Here is a 14,094-nt window from a genome sequence, read left to right as displayed (position 1 = left end):
ATGTCAGGAGAGAGAGAGAGAGAGAGAGATGAGAAGAGAGAGAGAGAGAGAGAGAGAGAGAGATGACGAGAGAGAGACGAGAGAGAGAAGAGAGAGATGACAGAGAGACTGGGAGAGAGAGGACGAGAAGACGAGACCAGAAGAGAGAGAGGAGATACGAGAGCGACATGACGAGAAGACGAAGAAGAGAGGGCGGATTACACACTCAGTGCGCAAACCGTCAACCGTGATAATCCTGCCGTTTGTTTACGAATTTCTACTGTTGCAGGCGAGACGAGGAGAAGAGGGACTCAGAAGAAGATGAGGAGAGAGGAGAGAGAAGACGAGAGACGAGAGAGAGAAGAGAGAGAAGAGAAGAGAGAGAGATGCGAACGAGGAAGAAAAGAGAAGAATGTCATGTGAGACTCACCACAAGTCGAGGAGAAAATAAAACAGCTGGTCCCGTCTGTCACTGTCTAACCTCCCATCAACCCCGAGACCTCAAACACAAACTGCCTTTTTTACTGTCAGGCTCTCACTAACACCCCCTGAGATCATTAGTGCTATCGCCGACCTGGAGGCCGCTCCGCTACCAGGTGACGTGAGCAGGATCCTGTCGCTTCTATTATACAAATATGGCTACATGTCTCACTCTAAAAATTAACATACTCAATCGCAATGGTGCCAATTCACCCACAGAAGACTCAAAACCAACCCCGCCCTTGCTTAGGCCCTACCTCGTCTGCTCTTATACACAAGTCATGCCACTTAGCCGATTAAGCGCAATCTGCCGCGACACCCCTGTAACATCTGGTCGCCACGACATCACTGCACCCCCCTCCTTGCTCCTCAAGCAGAGACAGTTTTCCTATGCAGTCGACTAGGCGCCAGACGCATGTTCCAAACCTCAGCACCTCATGCAGTGCCCTCCACCGCCGCCGACCTCTCCTCATACCCAAAGGCCACCCCATCATTACTTCTGAGAATCAAGGGCTGTGAATCCAGTGCACAAGCCAAGTCCAGAGAAAGTAATACCCGGTGCGTAAACCACCAATGACAAACCCCCCCGATCTGGCCCCATCAAATTCCTTGCGGAGTTTAAATTGGTCTTCTCCTCCTACTTATTGTCTATACTGTGATGTATTTCACTCTAACCGCTAACTATTATACTGCCTGATTCCATACACATGCACTCATTTGTCTTCTACGGCTGGGTAACTTTGCAGTACCCTCCAGCAGTCACGGCCTATGAAGCGAAAAAATCCAAATGACAATCAACTAACACCCACACAATCATCCAGAGCTGTCCTAAGTAGAGGTAAGTCAAAAGCCAATGGGCAATGATTATCACTACCTCCTGAGCCGGCTCATTTGGTATCAATGAACACCAGTTAGTGTAATTCTTCTGGGTGCGCTGCAGAACTTCTTAACCTACCTCTCCTGAAAACTTCTGGACTACAACCAACACCACTCCTCTTGAGAGACCCGGACTGAGCCTTGGCAGTGAAACCTATATACCCTCCTTAGAAGTCTGGAGAGGTTAGTGACAGATCGGCTACCTTGAGCAGGTCCTTACTGGCAGTATGCCTGCCAACGAATAATCACTCCTCATGAGAACGTTAATTTTCTTATTTACGTGCACAATGCAAACAATTCTTCCCGAGTTTAGTGTCTACACATTACAAGCCTGGTCAAATATAGTCTATACGAAATTTAACAATACTTGCTGTATTCAAAAGACATATGGCCAAATGCGAACATTGCCTTATTTCAAAGATATGCCAACCCAAACCTTGCCCCATCCTCCTCCACTTTATCATCTTGGTCAGCCGAAGGCTGATACACCTTGAGCAATATGGGCGTATTCCCAGCTCACGCTTCCCTCTCTTCTGTCCCTCCCTGATCTGTCAAAAACAGTCTTCTCCCTACCCTCTCACCTCTTTTCAAAGGGCTCTAACCGTCAAAAATCAATCCGAACGGGAGCTGCTCTTCCTCCCGGGCAAGGCGGAGCCAGCCTATAGAGCTTCTAAGACCCTTTGCAATCACAGCCAAGCCTTGATCTTGGTTCTCTGTAGTCATCGGTTCTATTGACACAAGCAAACAATCGCTAGGATGAACATCGTCTATCGCGTGCTTCAAGCATGTGTTAACGTTTTCGGTTTCCTTAACTTGCTTACCCATATAATAAGTGCACACTGAAAATAGTACAAAGATATTTTTACCGAGTACAGTATTTACCTGATCCATTTTGGATGTCTTCGCCATAGTGTCACGAGGCCATGAAACAATCCGACTGTAGAAAGAGAGATACCTGATCACACGCGGAGTCAGCGTGACTTAGGCCTGGGCACAGAAGAGTAGTGGAAGTCAAAATCGAACTCACAATCCTCATAAGGTGAGATAACACTGTTCTTACTGATAGTCCAGTGTAGCGCGCAATCAGACAATATCATGACCACCATTACACATACTTTTAGAGATACCAAACATTTAAGAATCATCTAGAAAGTACGAACACCAGATAAATAAATACCTATCCAAATATATAATCACTGTGCATGAGATCGAGATACTATAAAGAATATATAAGAATAACTCGAAAAGATCGGATCTAAAGAGAAGACCAAAGTAGGGGAATAGAGCAGAAGAGACATCAATACGTGACCCGCCAGTCACACCGCAGTCGCACAACAGCAGAGATTCACAACCAGGGGAAGGATGGTACAATCGTTCCGATAGCACTCAATCCAACCATACCTACCTGCAAGACACCCAATAATGTGATCTCAAAGAACGCCTATAGCCCCCATTAAGCGCAAGCCCACGATTACCTAGCTCACCACATTAATAGAATAACATATCTCTTTCCAAAGTCTCCGCGAGTGTCATCCCGCCATCCATGCTCTGCAACATTCTTTGACCTACTGCTCCTGAATATCTGAAACCTCTTACATTTCCACACCATACATAGACCATTACAGAGAGTAAACAGCGGAACGTACAGAGCCATACCTTCCAGGATCTATATGGCATCCTGAGCGTCTCGTCTCTCTCTCCAATATATCTCTTCTGATTCAAGCCCCTTTAGTGATCACACGAGAAACGCACGTGATCTACTCAAACATATTCCTAGAAAGAATTCTAGCGTACACATGCTGAAAGCCACCTAAACATCTCTAGTCTCTCTCTTCCAGACGCTCTCTCTCTAAATGTGCCCCAGAGGGCACAACCCTTGTAGCGACGTCCCCACAAAGGCCCAAGCTATCTCTATGCAAAGCTCCCCAATATTCTTACACAGTTCCTAGAATGAATACTCTGAACAAGAATGTAAGCCACTCTCACGCAACTTCAAACCCGCAACATAGAACCGTAGTACATGGGCTAGGAGAAGATAGAGTCCGCTTAGTGTAACAATCTCAAAAATTTTCCCGGAAAAACATCCTTGAAACTTCTTCTATAACAGCCATCTAAAAAATCATATTCCACTCACTCCCTCACAATAACAGCCCTGCTTTACCAGCACTTGCACTTGACCCAGTCCTCCTCCCAAACAGAACCCCTTCCAACGACACCTCAAGCTCGGACTCTACTGAATAGCTTACAGATAAATAAGTGAGAAACCAATGTACCTTTTAACCAATGCCTGCTAAGTTTTGTTGTGCTTGTCTATCCCCACCATAGCTATCCCTTAATAGGGTGACATTCCCACTACCTCCACCCCAGTCGCTCTGTGGAATAAAACGTCTGTTCTATAATGACAAAAATAATAAATGTAAAAGATTAGTTGCGTGACTCTGGTTCTGGAGGAAAGACGATCTGTATTTGCTCATGCATGATCGTCTCTATACGTCCTGGACTGAAAATGAAATCAGACGATAGGAATCTATGACAGTGTTCCATTAAGTGCTGGGCTGCGAAAACTCATCTTTTGTTTGACTGCCTTGTAAACATCTGACGGTGGCTGATGAGTCTGTTGAATTAGTCCAGCTCCTTCTCTCTTCTCCTCTCCATCTTCCTCTTCTTGGAGGTGAAATTCAGGGCAGCATAATTCAATGCATCTGGATCTTGGTTCTGTAGATTTGCAAACATCATGAAMKAGGCTRCAGTTGTAATTTTCTGTTTCTAAATTGCTTACAAAATAATGTCACTGAAAATAGAGTATTTAACGATACAGTATTTACCTGATCATTTTGTGGTTGTCTTCGAGAATCAGGTCCTGAATATGATGTAAAAGAGAGATGAGAGAACGGAATAATGGATCATTCCATTCTGGTGAGAACACTGTCTCTTCTGATAGTCAGTGTGCAGTATGTCATGAAAACAAATTCACATTTGAAGTGTAGTTCACAGGTCGCATATAATCATGAAATCGGCTTCTACCTGTGTTGTGTCTGTTTGTGTCTCGTCTGATCTTGAGGACCAGGAGGAGGACGACTATCAGTAGAACAGCAGTCACAGCAGTCACAACAGCCAGGATCACAACCAGGGGAAGGAGGTACATGGTTCCATCATCACCCTGTCCTACAAGACCAATAGTTAAACTATACCCCATTAATCTAACAATTACTAGCTCACATTAAAGAAATGGGTTGAAATTGATGGTTTAAATGATTTTCACCATACAATAACAGACTAAGCATACCTTCAGGACATTGCTCTGGCTCTTTGTCAGAATCCTTGTAACCTTTTGGATGAATAGGAGAGTTTAATATTCCAGCTACATAAAAGTTGATTGAAAGCTAACTTGTTTCCAACCCTTTTATGTGCATACCTGTAGCACAACATTTCATTGCATCCAGTTGTCACAGCTGAGAATTGATTGAAAAGATTACCTTTAACCATCAGGAAAGTCATGTTGGTGAAGATGAAGTATTTATCAAACATTCCACAGCAGTACAGACCAGAATCAGCTACATCCACCTCTGTGATTTTGAGGAAGATTATTCTATTGCTGATGAACATTTCCATAAGGCTGGGCTGAAAACCATTGTGATGCTTGACATACGGCTGAGAGCTGTACATCGACGCGATGCACAGAGGCTCTGAGACGTTGACTTGTTTGAACCAGGCAACGTGCCCTGGGACTTTAAGGACATTAGTGCACTGCAGGGTGACATTATCCCCAGGATGGATCACCATTGATGGTGGCGGAGAGAACAAGATGACAGGGGTCAAACCTGAAATTGAGAAAACAGATTTAGAAACATAACTTTTGTGTAATTCTTATGGAATGTATATCTGTGGTGTGATTTAATAAAAAGCTATTGTTCACACACAACAATGTTTTTGCACACATATACTACATACACACCTAGACACAGTTACAACTATTTGAATGACCAAATCTATTAAAATCTGAACTGAAGATACAGTAACTTACAGAAGCCGTAGAGGACCAGAGCTGGTACATATATACGTGCCATTCTGTGTGTAGGTCTGCATTGAGAGACCATTAAGGAAGGACTGAATCTTCAAATAAGAGAGAGACGAATGTAATTTCTGATAATGGGCGGGACATAGTGTGACAACCATATAGCTGCATACACCACAATTTAATAGTTGGGTTGAGAGAGAGAATGGATAAGATATTTTAATTGTAGACTGATGTTTATCAATCATAGAGGTTCCCAAAATATGCAATTGTAAATTCTCAAAATGTATAACATTTATTTCAGTAGACCAGCTGGTTAAACATATTTCGGCCATTTTAAAGTAATAACCTTTGAAAAAAAGAGTCTGTATGACAGTATATATTCCAAATCTGAATCTGTTTTCTCAATGATGATGAATTGTATTGGATCTAATAATTGTATTGGTCAAGAGACCCCCTGGAGTGGGTAAGTATTGGCTGGAATTAGTGGTGGTTAACCATTAGGGGGCACTCTTCCGACTGCACCAAGTAGATCACTAAACTTAGGAACTCTTACAGTTGGCAGGACCCAGGGGCGGACTGGCCGTCTGGCATTTCGTGCAAATGCCAGATGGGCTGGTTCATCTTTAGCCCAACGGGTCTGACTAACTCGTTTTCTTTTGCACAAAATTATTATTATCTGGTTAATAATGAAATTCATGAAATTGAAAACTTACTAACATCAGAAAACATTCATATTCTGGCCATCTCTGAAACACAATTAGATAATACCTTTGACGATGCAGTAGCAGCTATACATGGTTATAGCATATACAGGAAAGATAGGAAGGCAAATGAAGGAGGTCTTGCTATGTGGCCAGAGTCATATGTGACTGACCGGATCGATTTGGTCCTATGTAGAAAAAATTGAAATGTTTTTTTGTTACATTGGAGAAAAGTAGAGACACAGAGCTACAAAATGGTATATCATACACTACAGTTGAGGAACAATGGGAATGTAATTCTTCTTTGAAAGTTGATAATCTTGTAACCTCACTTTTGAGAAAATGGCCCTTGAATTTTTAGTACACCTTCTGGAGAGCTCTTCTTTGTCTACACCCATTCAGCATCGTTCACACCCTCTAAAGCCTTAGCCCCATCCATCTCTTTAAGGATTCACATGTGAGTCCGTGTACTAAACAACCAAAGATTTAAAGACTAAAGACTGGTTTGCACTATGGGTGTGTTGATGAATTTAATATGGAGTGCCAGAGTGTGCTCTGGACGTTCGTAAACTCAGAGCGTTGTCAGATTGTCCGTTTGTAAATTCGGAGCGTTTCACTCTTGGAGCCTTCAGAGCGCATACTGGATGCTCTGGCCGAGGAGTAGGGTTGATCCGAGCGTTCTGACCAAACAACAACAGCCAATCACCCAAGCTAACTAGCTAACGTTGGCTAGCTTTCCAGACACAAATGAGAGCTGGTTGGCTGTTTTTATGTCATTCAGAGTGACTGCAACTGTGCTGCTGGCAGCAATTTAATTGTGCTCTTTTGCTAACCTTACTGACACCAGCCATATTCAACAGGTGTTGAGTGGTTGTAAATTCGTCAGTTATTCTGCGCTCTCAGACGATAGTGCTCTGAAATCGGAGTATATAGCGAGAGCAAATTTACCAGATACGTCAATTGACAGTTGTCGCAGTGACATCATGGACATTCTACTGAAATGGTTAATTGTATAGTGGAGTCTTTTGTTTAGACATGTAGCTAGCTAGCCAAACAATTAACCATAATCCCAACTCATAACGTTACTACCCTGCATGAATATTCAGGTAGCTAACCAACCAGGTTCAATGTTAGCTAGCTAACATTAGGCTACAACTAGCAGTGCAAATGGCTCTGAGATACAAATAATATTGCTAAATAGATCATACACGTAACTGTAATGTATCGACTTGACTTTATTCTTGTACTTGTACTTTATTCCTGGTCTCTCAAGCATAGCCTCCCTCCGTTCCTCCCGTGACTTCTCGTGCCCTGCTGGTATTGCATCACTAGGTGTCGCTAATACACTACATCTCTCCTCTCTTAGATGTTTGACTAACCATTATAAACTGCAGATCTATGCATTATAACATAGCAAAACACTATCTGGTACTCAAAATAAAGTATCTCTTGTATGCAGTATTAACATATTTTCCAACAACAACATACTGTAATGTTTACGTCTTTAAACTACCAACCACAACTCTGGTTACATTGCTAGAACTCTTTTGTTAGCTATGTTTATTTGACAAGAATTCTTGCCAGAACTTGCCAGATCTTTTCTGTGATGGCTAAGGGTAGACTGCCCTGACATTGAGACTGTACCGGAGATTATTCTGCTCCATTATGGCAACATGTCCATCTAACATAGTCCTTCATATGCACAACTTGTTGTCTTGAGTCTTTGAATGGCCTCGTCAGGTGCAGGCACTTGTCTTGGCAGTGTGTCAGGCTCTGCCCAGTTTGTGTCTCTGTCACTTCTAGTCCATTGTCCTGACTGTGGTTGTATCCACCGTTTCACAAAAGAATGTCGCATGATGCTCTGTGAGTCTTCTCAGCGGTCCGGATGTGGTTGCCAGATAAATCTGCCACAGTAGCTTACTAGTCCTAAGAAACTCCTTACTTCAGCAGCGTTTGTCGGTCTGCGTGTGTTCTGCACCGCTTCCACCTTTGACTGTGCTGCTCCGATGCCGTTCTTCGAGAGAACGTGGCCCATGAACTCCATCTCCGTCAGTCGCAATTCATATTTGTCTGTTTTATTATTTTGTATAGCAGGTGTTTGTGACTTGATTTACAATCAGTTTTATCTTTGCGCTGCACATTTTGGAGAAATGTCCATCTTTGCCACATTTTTTGCATTGTTTACCTTGTGTGATGGAACATGCCCGTCCAGTATGGCCCTCCTGACCACATCTGAAACATTTAACAGTTTGGTCATCATTTTGTTCCATTCCCATCTTGTTTTTGTTCACTTTTCCCCCGTTAAATTGCATTGACATTCATACTTTCCATTCTGGCCGCCTGCTGGTCCACAGCCTCCATTGCTTCCTATATCCATTCGAGCGGTGAGAGTGAGGTCCCTCTCGCACAGAAAACGTTTGCGCAACACATTTGAGTGACACTTGACAATCACTTGGTCCCTTATGAAATCGTCTTTGAAATCTCCATAATCACATGTAGCAGCCAGCTGTTTCAGTCTGCTCACAAACGTGTCCACTGATTTCCCCCTGCGCTTGTTCAACTTGCCTAAACAAATGTCTCTCGTAGGGAATGTTTTTTTGTAGAGTGAAGTCCTCGTTTAGCTTTGTCAACGCGATCTCATAGTCCTTGTCTTCCCCCATGTCATCTAACGTGGTGAATATATCCTGCACATCCTAACCTCCCAAGTGCAATAAAAGAGCTTGTTTTTGTGCTCAATCTTTGAAGCAACATCTCAAGAAATCAGTCAGGAAGTTAAAGCTTGGTCGCAAATGGATCTTCCAAATGGACAACGACCCCAAGCATACTTCCAAAGTTGTGGCTAAATGGCTTAAGGACAACAAAGTCAAGGTATTGGAGTGGCTATCACAAAGCCCTGACCTCAATCCTATAGAAAATTTGTGGGCAGAACTGAAAAAGCGTGTGCGAGCAAGGAGGCCTACAAACCTGACTCAGTTACACCAGCTCTGTCAGGAGGAATGGGCCAAAATTCACCCAACTTATTGTGAGAAGCTTGTGGAAGGCTACCCGAAACGTTTGACCCAAGTTAAACAATTTAAAGGCAATGCTACCAAATACTAATTGAGTGTATGTAAACTTCTGACCCACTGGGAATGTGATGAAAGACATAAAAGCTTAAATAAATAAGTATCTACTATTATTCTGACATTTCACATTCTTAAAATAAAGTGGTGATCCTAACTGACCTAAGACAGGGAAGTTTTACTCTGATTAAATGTCAGGAATTGTGAAAAACTGAGTTAAACTGTACTTGGCTAAGGTTTATGTAAACTTCCGACTTCAACTGTAGTGTGTGTTTACCAGAGACAACAATGTGAAGAACAACATGACCTGCACCGAAATCAGAATAGGATATAGGCCAGGGACCAGATGAAGTGTATTTTTCCTTATTGGGGTCTACTACTTTCACCCCTTGTAGTCTTGAAATATTAAATATGTGACCCGTTTCAGGAAACTAGGCGTATGTCGCGGGTCACTACCTCACAGGAGAGCCGTTTGAATTTAAACTTTTTGGGGGGGGCAGAAATGCCTTCGCAAACATGTGAACTTTCATTTGCCTTAATAACAAACGTGTATGCCATCTGTAAAAACAAATAAAATTGTTAAATTACGAGCCTAGTTGGTTTAACCAAAGTTAAAGAGAGCAACCTTCCCGCTAGCCATGATTGGCTGAGATAATGAGTGGGTTCGACATGCCAAGAGATGAGTTTGGATTGGTCTGCCATATAGCACACTTCTGTCTATTTGAGCTGGTCAGTATGTCTAGGTAATCCTCTCTTATGCTGCTTTTGTTTTTTTTATCCTGCATAAGTGTTGCTCTCCACTTTCTGGAGGACAGAGTTTTGAAATCAGTGAAATGCGAGTATGATAGCTAAGGAGATGGAGAAAACACCGGTCTCAGGATTACATCTTCAAACTAAGGGCAACCATGGCATCCAACAGGAGACGCGTTCAACTATGAATGATGTATACGGGTAAGATAGTCTAGTTTGCTACATTTTCAGATATTACACGTTTCTAATTTTGACAGAAAGAGCCATTTACATGGCTAGCTTTAGCCTGATGTTAGCTAGCTAACATTGAACCTGGTTGGTTAGCTACCTGCAGATTCATGCAGGGTAGTAACATCATGAGTTGTGATTATGGTTCATTGTTTACCTAGCTAGCTAGCTAACGTTAGCTGGATGGCTTGCTAGCTAACGTTATGTGTATAACCTTATTATTCATATCTCAGAGCTCTTTGCTTGGCTAGTTATAGCCTAATGTTAGCTAGCTAAAATTGAACCTGGTTGGTTAGCTACCTACAGATTCATGCAGGGTATTAACATCATGAGTTGTGATTATGGTTCATTGTTTACCTAGCGAGCTAGCTACATGTCTTAACAAAAGACTCCGCTATACAAGTAACCATTTTTGGGTGCCTTTGTAAATTCAGTCTTGCCATCTACTCCGATTTCAGAGCACTCTCGTCTGAGTGTGCCAGAGAGAGCAGAATAACTGATGAATTTAAGAACGCTCAACACTGAATATGGCCGGTGTCAGTAAACGCCAGCAAAAAAGTGTAATTAAATTGTTGCTAGCACCACAGTTACAGTCACCAACGCTCTGGATAACATGAAAACAGCCTAACCAGCTCTGCTAGGGCGAGAAAAATGGTCAGAGTGGGGTGTTCTCTCATTATGTGTCTAAAAGTAGCTAGAAAGCTAGCCAATGTTAGCCAGTTAGCGAGTTAAGGTTTCTCACATGCCTTTGTGAGGTTTTATCACTTGGATGTAACTGCTCCCAGTCTGGCTCATAGTGTTCTTATGGCTGGGTCTGGGAGCGGGTGTTAGGCAGCGTATCGGTTGCATTTTTTCGGGTTACCACAGTTCCCCTGTGGGATTGAACCTTGGGCTGCCTTGATGCCCGGCAGTGCGCAGATTGCCCATTTATCCGGGTTACCACAGTTTCCCTGTGGATTTGAGCTTTGGGCTGCCATGGTTCGTCAATGAGGCGACGTGTGAATGTGCATTATCAAGTCACAGCAATTGTCCTGTTTTTTTGGATTTGCAGTTCCTTGTGTGAGTTCAGGCATTCCAGACTCATGTGAGCCTTTTTGAAACCAGTAGGGTACTGCAGGTTTTCCTGTGGGTTTGACCCTCAGGGTGCCGTGGTTCGTCGACTCTGTTCGAGGCTATGCACTGCGAGTGTGCACTTTGCCAAGTTAAAGAAGCTGTTCGGTTGTTGTCGACTTGCGTTTCCTTGTACAAATTCAAACATTTCAGGCTCGCAAGGTAACTATTGTGCTCTGTGTGGCCAGTTTCTTATAACTGTGGTGTCTATGGACTTGGGCTGCAGCGTTTCAGTGCCCATATCCAAGTTCCAGCAGGTTCTGGATCCTTGTATGGGGTTCTGACTGTTCAGGTTTCTTGGGTAATTATTAAGACCACTTTTGGAGCCGGTGGAACCTCTGTGTGCTTGGGCTGCCATGTGCCTCCTAGTTTGGTACTGTCTGAGCCGGCTTGGGGTGGGATTGTGTGTCCCCATAGCATGTTATACCGAGTGACCGACTGAAAAGGAACGTACTGTTATGAATATAATAGCTGTGCCCTGAAGGAGAGAATGAGGTATAACATATTTTGGGCCCGCGCCATCAGGGTGTTTGAGCTTGCTCAAGAACAGTACTGAATTGAGGAAATGAATGCGAGCTCTGGTGTTATAGCCAGGAAGGCTGGGCTTCTGAGGGCGGGCTTTGCATTCATAGTCCCGTTGGGCGTGTTGTTTTGTTTTCTTCAGGTGAAAAGAGTGCATTCGGAAAGTATTCAGACTCCTTGACTTTTTCCACATTTTGTTACTTTACAGCCTTATTCTAAAATGGATTAAATTGTTTTTTCTCTCTCTCATCAATCTACACACAATACCCCATAATGACGAATCAAAAACACGTTTTTAGAAATTGTTGCAATTTTTATTTTTTTATTACTCAAATATCACATTTGCATAAGTATTCAGACCTTTTACTCAGTACTTTGTTGTAGGCACCTTTGGCAGTGATTGCAGCCTCAAGTCTTCTTGGGTATGATGGTACAAGTTTGGCACACTAGTATTTTGGATAGGGAGTGTTGCTGCACATCTATTTTCAGGTATCAATCAAGTTTATTTTATCAATCAATCAAGTTTATTTTATATAGACCTTCGTACATCAGCTAATATCTCGAAGTGCTGTACAGAAACCCAGCCTAAAACCCCAAACAGCAAGCAATGCAGGTGTAGAAGCACGGTGGCTAGGAAAAACTCCCTTGAAAGGCCAAAACCTAGGAAGAAACCTAGAGAGGAACCAGGCTATGAGGGGTGGCCAGTCCTCTTCTGGCTGTGCCGGGTGGAGATTATAACAGAACTATGCCAAGATGTTCAAAATGTTCATAAGTGACAAGCATGGTCAAATAATAATCATGAATAATTTTCAGTTGGCTTTTCATAGCCGATCATTAAGAGTTGAAAACAGCAGGTCTGGGACAGGTGGCGGTTCCATAACCGCAGGCAGAACGGTTGAAACTGGAATAGCAGCAAGGCCAGGTGGACTGGGGACAGCAAGGAGTCATCATGCCCGGTAGTCCTGACGTATGGTCCCAGGGCTCAGGTCCTCCGAGAGAGAGAAAGAAAGAGAGAAGGAGAGAATATATATATATATACACATCTCCAGAGATGTTTGATCGGGTTCAAGCCACTCCTGCAATGTCTTGTCTGTGTACTTAGTCTGACGTCCTGAGCTCTCTGGAGCAGGTTTTCGTCAAGGAACTCTCTGTCCTTTGCTCCGTTCATCTTTCCCTCGATCCTGACTAGTTTCCTAGTCCCTGCCGCTGAAAAACATCACCACAGCATGATGCTGTAACCACAATGCTTCACCGTAGGGATGTTGCCAGGTTTCCTCCAACTCAAGGTTGTAGAAACATATATATATATATATATATGTAGAAACAAGTCCACCTGTGGTAAATTCAATTCATTGGACATTATTTGGAAAGGCAAATAATATATATATATATTTGTCTGCCTTTCCAAATAATGTCCAATGAATTGAATTTACCACAGGTGGACTTGTTTCTACAACCTTGAGTTGTAGAAACATCTCAAGGATGATCAATGGAAACAGGATGCACCTGAGCTCAATTTTGAGTTTCATAGCAAATGGTCTGAATACTTATGTAAATTATGTATTTCTGTTTGCTAAAGTTTCTAAAAACCTGTTTCGACTTTGTCATTATGGGGTATTGTGTGTAGATGGATGAGGATTTGATTTTTCATTTAATCCATTTTAGAATAAGACTATAATGTGGAAAAGAGAAGGGGTCTGAATACTTTCCAAATGCACTGTATAATTGGTCCTTGACTCCACATAGTATGATATACATCATTCCCTCCTTCAGGGAACAGCAGATATAGTCCTAACTGTACGTTTTGTGCTGACCATTTCAGATGCAAAACAGACAGATATTGGGATGTGTTACTTTGCTGCAAAGGACTATGAAACTGTGACCTTTGGGAAAGTTGTGTTTTTGAAGTATGATAGTAAGTAACACAGAAGTTCAATTATATGTAAGTGTCTGTCTTTTTGTATGTGGAAATTATGAAATTCTTGTGGAAACATATGGAGCCTTGGTTTTCTTACGAAATGTGCAAATTCAGCATCTCATTCGGCAGCCTGTGTCTAAGTCAGTCCAGCCAAGAGACTCTGTGACTCTGAACTGTACAATACACATTAAGACCTGTGCAGGACAACAGTGTCTGTTGGTTCAGACATGGCTCAGGAGAATCCCATCCAGGAATCATTTAAACCCATGGATACAGGAGTGATCAGTGTGAGAAGATGCCTGATGCTGGGTCTCCTACACAGAGCTACCTACAACCTCCCAAAGAGGAACCTTACTACTGTCCTGTATTTGTATTTATTATGGATCCCCATTAGCTGCTGCCAAAGCAAAGCAGCTACACTTCCTGGGGTCCAGCAAAATTAAGGCAATT

At 42.7% G+C, this 14,094-nt stretch overlaps 1 long non-coding RNA gene across 1 annotated transcript; it reads right to left on the bottom strand.

The window, feature by feature from the left end:
• Window positions 1–3,964: 3,964 nt before the first annotated feature.
• LOC139023174 (uncharacterized) lies at window positions 3,965–4,494 on the bottom strand. Its single transcript, XR_011474318.1, has 3 exons — window positions 4,360–4,494; window positions 4,161–4,195; window positions 3,965–4,050 (listed from the first exon to the last, which is right to left on the bottom strand). It is a non-coding gene; the product is annotated as an uncharacterized lncRNA (long non-coding RNA).
• Between the last annotated feature and the right edge of the window lie 9,600 nt (window positions 4,495–14,094).

The sequence above is a fragment of the Salvelinus sp. IW2-2015 genome, linkage group LG3 (assembly GCF_002910315.2).
Source record: "Salvelinus sp. IW2-2015 linkage group LG3, ASM291031v2, whole genome shotgun sequence".
NCBI lineage: Eukaryota > Metazoa > Chordata > Actinopteri > Salmoniformes > Salmonidae > Salvelinus > Salvelinus sp. IW2-2015.
Note: the sequence above shows the minus strand (reverse complement) of the source record. Positions and strands in the feature narration are given on the sequence as shown.